The sequence below is a fragment of the Vanacampus margaritifer genome, unplaced genomic scaffold (assembly GCF_051991255.1).
Source record: "Vanacampus margaritifer isolate UIUO_Vmar unplaced genomic scaffold, RoL_Vmar_1.0 HiC_scaffold_25, whole genome shotgun sequence".
Classification (NCBI taxonomy): Eukaryota; Metazoa; Chordata; class Actinopteri; order Syngnathiformes; family Syngnathidae; genus Vanacampus; species Vanacampus margaritifer.
Window position 1 is genome coordinate 863461 of NW_027520735.1, and position 5265 is coordinate 868725.

Sequence of the window (5265 nt, forward strand, 5' to 3'; positions counted from 1 at the left end):
CTATTTTGAAACCCTAACCCTAATGTAAAACCCTATTTTGAAACCCTAACCCTAATGTAAAACCCTAGTTTGAAACCCTAACCCTAATGTAAAACCCTAGTTTGAAACCCCAAACCTAATTTGAAACACTAGTTTGAAACCCTAACCCTAATGTAAAACCCTAGTTTGTAACCCTAATCCTAATGTAAAACCTCAATTTGAAACCCAAACCCTAATTTGAAACCCTAGTTTGAAACCCTAAACCTAATGTAAAACCCAAGTTTGAAACCCTAACCCTAATTTAAAACCCCTGTTTTGAAACCCTAACCCTAATGTAAAACCCTTGTTTGAAACCCTAACCCTAATGTAAAACCCTTGTTTGAAACCCTAACCCTAATGTAAAACCCTAGTTTGAAACCCTAACCCTAATGATAAACCCTAGTTTGAAACCCTAAACCTAATGCAAAACCCTAGTTTGAAACCCTAACCCTAATGTAAAACCCTTGTTTGTAACCCTAACCCAAATGTAAAGCCCTAGTTTGAAACCCTAACCCTAATGTAAAACCCTAGTTTGAAACCCTAACCCTAATGATAAACCCTAGTTTGAAACCCTAACCCTAAATTGAAACCCTAGTTTGAAACCCTAACCCTAATGTAAAACCCTAGTTTGAAACCCTAACCCTATTGTAAAACCCTAGTTTGTAACCCTAACCCTAATGTAAAACCCTAGTTTGAAACCCTAAACCTAATGTAAAACCCTAGTTTGAAACCCTAACCCTATTGTAAAACCCTTGTTTGAAACCCTAACCCTAAAACAAAACCCTAGATTGAAACCCTAAGCCTAATTTGAAACCCTAGTTTGAAACCCTAACCCTAATGTAAAACCCTAGTTTGAAACCCTAATCCTAATGTTAAACCCTAGTTTGTAACCCTAACCCTAATGTAAAACCCTAGTTTGAAACGCTAACCCTAATGTTAAACCCTAATTTGAAACCCTAACCCTAATGTAAAACCCTTGTTTGAAACCCTAACCCTAATGTAAAACCCAAGTTTGAAACGCTAAGCCTAATTTGAAACCCTAGTTTGAAACCCTAAACCTAATGTAAAACCCTAGTTTGTAACCCTAACCCAAATGTAAAACCCTAGTTTGAAAACCTAACACTAATGTAAAACCCTAGTTTGAAACCCTAACCCTAATGTAAAACCCTAGTTTGAAGCATTAACCCTAATGTAAAACCCTAGTTTGAAGCACTAACCCTAATGTAAAACACTAGTTTGAAACGCTAACTCTAATGTAAAACCCTAGTTTGAAACCCCAAATCTAATTTGAAACCATAGTTTAAAACCCTAACCCTAATGTAAAACCCTAGTTTGAAGCATTAACCCTAATGTAAAACAACAGTTTGAAACGCTAACCCTAATGTTAAACCCTAATTTGAAACCCTAACCCTAATGTAAAACCCTAGTTTGAAACCCTAACCCTAATGTAAAACCCTAGTTTGTAACCCTAACCCTAATGTAAAACCATAGTTTGAAACCCTAACCCTAATGTAAAACCCTAGTTTGAAACCCTAACCCTAATGTAAAACCCTAGTTTGTAACCCTAACTCTAATGTAAAACCCTAGTTTGAAACCCTAACCCTAATGTAAAACAATAGTTTGAAACCCTAACCCTAATGTAAAACCCTAGTTTGTAACCCTAACTCTAATGTAAAACCCTAGTTTGAAACCCTAACCCTAATGTAAAACAATAGTTTGAAACCCTAACCCTAATGTAAAGCCCTAGTTTGAAACCCTAACCCTTATTTTAAACCCGAGTTTGAAACCCTAACCCTAATGTAAAACCCTAGTTTGAAACCCTAACCCTAATGTAAAACCCCTTGTTTGTAACCCTAACCCTAATTTGAAACCCTAACCCTAATGTTAAACCCTAGTTTGAAACCCAAACCTTAATGTAAAACCCTAGTTTGAAACCCTAACCCTAATTTGAAACCCCTGTTTGAAATCCTAACTCTAATGTGAAACCTTAGTTTGAAACCCTAACCCTCATAAAAAACCCTAGTTTGAAACCCTAACCCAAATTTAAAACCCTAGTTTGAAACACTAACCCTAATGTAAAACCCTAGTTTGAAACCTTAACCCTAATGTAAAACCCTAGTTTGAAACCCTAACCCTAATGTAAAACCCTAGTTTGAAACCCTAACCCTAATGTAAAACCCTAGTTTGAAACCCTAACCCTAATGTAAAACCATTGTTTGAAACCCTAACCCTAAAACAAAACCCTAGCTTGAAACCCTAAGCCTAATTTGAAACCCTAGTTTTAAACCCTAACCCTAATGTAAAGCCCTAGTTTGAAACCCTAACCCTTATTTTAAACCCGAGTTTGAAACCCTAACCCTAATGTAAAACCCTAGTTTGAAACCCTAACCCTAATGTAAAACCCTAGTTTGTAACCCTAACCCTAATGTAAAACCTTAGTGTGAAACCCTAACCCTAATGTAAAACCCTAGTTTGAAACCCTAACCCTAATGTAAAACCCTAGTTTGAAACCCTAACCCTAATTTGAAACCCTAGTTTGTAACCCTAACCCTAATGTAAAACCTTAGTGTGAAACCCTAACCCTAATGTAAAACCCTAGTTTGAAACCCTAACCCTAATGTAAAACCCTAGTTTGAAACCCTAACCCTAATTTGAAACCCTAGTTTGAAGCATTAACCCTAATGTAAAACACTAGTTTGAAACCCTAACCCTAATTATAAGCCCTAGTTTGAAACCCTAACCCTAATGTAAAACCCTAGTTTGAAACCCTAACCCTAATGATAAACCCTAGTTTGAAACCCTAACCCTAAATTGAAACCCTAGTTTGAAACCCTAACCCTAATTTAAAACCCTAGTTTGAAACCCTAACCCTAATGTAAAACCCTAGTTTGAAACCCTAAACCTAATGTAAAACCCTAGTTTGAAACCCTAACCCTAATGTAAAACCCTTGTTTGAAACCCTAACCCTAAAACAAAACCCTAGATTGAAACCCTAAGCCTAATTTGAAACCCTAGTTTGAAACCCTAACCCTAATATAAAACCCTAGTTTGTAACCCTAACCCTAATGTAAAATGACTGTTTTGAAACCCTAACCCTAATGTAAAACCCTTGTTTGAAACCCTAACCCTAATGTAAAACCCTAGTTTGAAAACCTAACCCTAATGTAAAACCCTAGTGTGAAACCCTAACCCTAATTTTTAACCCCTGTTTTTAAACCCTAACCCTAATGTAAAACCCTAGTTTGAAACACTAAACCTAATGTAAAACCCTAGTTTGAAACCCTAACCCTAATGTAAAACCCTAGTTTGAAACCCTAACCCTAATGTAAAACCCCTTGTTTGTAACCCTAACCCTAATTTGAAACCCTAGTTTGAAACCCTAACCCTAATGTTAAACCCTAGTTTGAAACCCTAACCCTAATGTAAAACCCTAGTTTGAAACCCTACCCCTAATTTGAAACCCTAGTTTGAAATCCTAACCCTAATGTAAAACCCCTTGTTTGTAACCCTAACCCTAATTTGAAACCCTAGTTTGAAACCCTAACCCTAATGGTAAACCCTAGTTTGAAACCCTAACCCTAATGTAAAACCCTAGTTTGAAACCTTAACCCTAATTTGAAACCCTTGTTTGAAACCCTAAGCCTAATTTGAAACCCCTGTTTGAAATCCTAACTCTAATGTGAAACCTTAGTTTGAAACCCTAACCCTCATAAAAAACCCTAGTTTGTAACCCTAACCCTAATGTAAAATCCTAGTTTGTAACCCTAACCCTAATGTTAAACCCTAGTTTGAAACCCTAACCCTAATGTAAAACCCTAGTTTGAAACCCTAACCCTAATGATAAACCCTAGTTTGAAACCCTAACCCTAATGCAAAACCCTAGTTTGAAACCCTAACCCTAATGATAAACCCTAGTTTTAAACCCTAACCCTAAATTGAAACCCTAGTTTGAAACCCTAACCCTAATGTAAAACCCTAGTTTGAAACCCTAACCCTAATGTAAAACCCTAGTTTGAAACCCTAACCCTAATGTAAAACCATAGTTTGAAGCACTAACCCTAATGTAAAACACTAGTTTGAAACGCTAACCCTAATGTAAAACCCTAGTTTGAAGCATTAACCCTAATGTTAAACCCTAATTTGAAACCCTAACACTAAATTGAAACTCCAGTTTGAAACCCTAACACTAATGTAAAACCCTAGTTTGTAACCCTAACCCTAATGTAAAACCTTAGTGTGAAACCCTAACCCTAATGTAAAACCCTAGTTTGAAACCCTAACCCTAATGTAAAACACTAGTTTGAAACCCTAACCCTAATTTGAAACCCTAGTTTGAAACCCTAACCCTGATGTAAAACCCTAGTTTGAAACCCTACCCCTAATTTGAAACCCGAGTTTGAAACCCTAGCGCTAATGTAAAACCCTAGTTTGCAACCCTAACCCTAATTTGAAACCCTAGTTTGAAACCCTAACCCTAATGTTAAACCCTATTTTGAAACCCTAACCCTAATGTAAAACCCTAGTTTGAAACCCTAACCCTAACCCTAATGTAAAACCCTAGTTTGAAACCCTAACCCTAACCCTAATGTAAAACCCTAGTTTGAAACCCTAACCCTAATGTAAAACCCTAGTTTGTAACCCTAATCCTAATGTAAAACCTCAATTTGAAACCCAAACCCTAATTTGAAACCCTAGTTTGAAACCCTAAACCTAATGTAAAACCCAAGTTTGAAACCCTAACCCTAATTTAAAACCCCTGTTTTGAAACCCTAACCCTAATGTAAAATCCTTGTTTGAAACCCTAACCCTAATGTAAAACCCTTGTTTGAAACCCTAACCCTAATTTGAAACCCTAGTTTGAAACCCTAACCCTAATATAAAACCCTAGTTTGAAACCCTAACCCTAATTAGAAACCCTAGTTTGAAACCCTAACCCTAATGTAAAACCCTAGTTTGAAACCCTAACCCTAATGATAAACCCTAGTTTAATACCCTAACCCTAATTAGAAAGCCTAGTTTGATACCCTAACCCTAATTTGAAACCCTAGTTTGAAACCCTAACCCTAATGTAAAACCCTAGTTTGTAACCTTAACACTAATGTAAAACCCTAGTTTGGAACCCTAACCCTAATGTTAAACCCTAGTTTGAAACCCTAACCCTAATGTAAAACCCTTGTTTGAAACCCTAACCCTAATGTAAAACCCTAGTTTGAAGCAGTAACCCTAATGTAAAACCCTAGTTTGAAA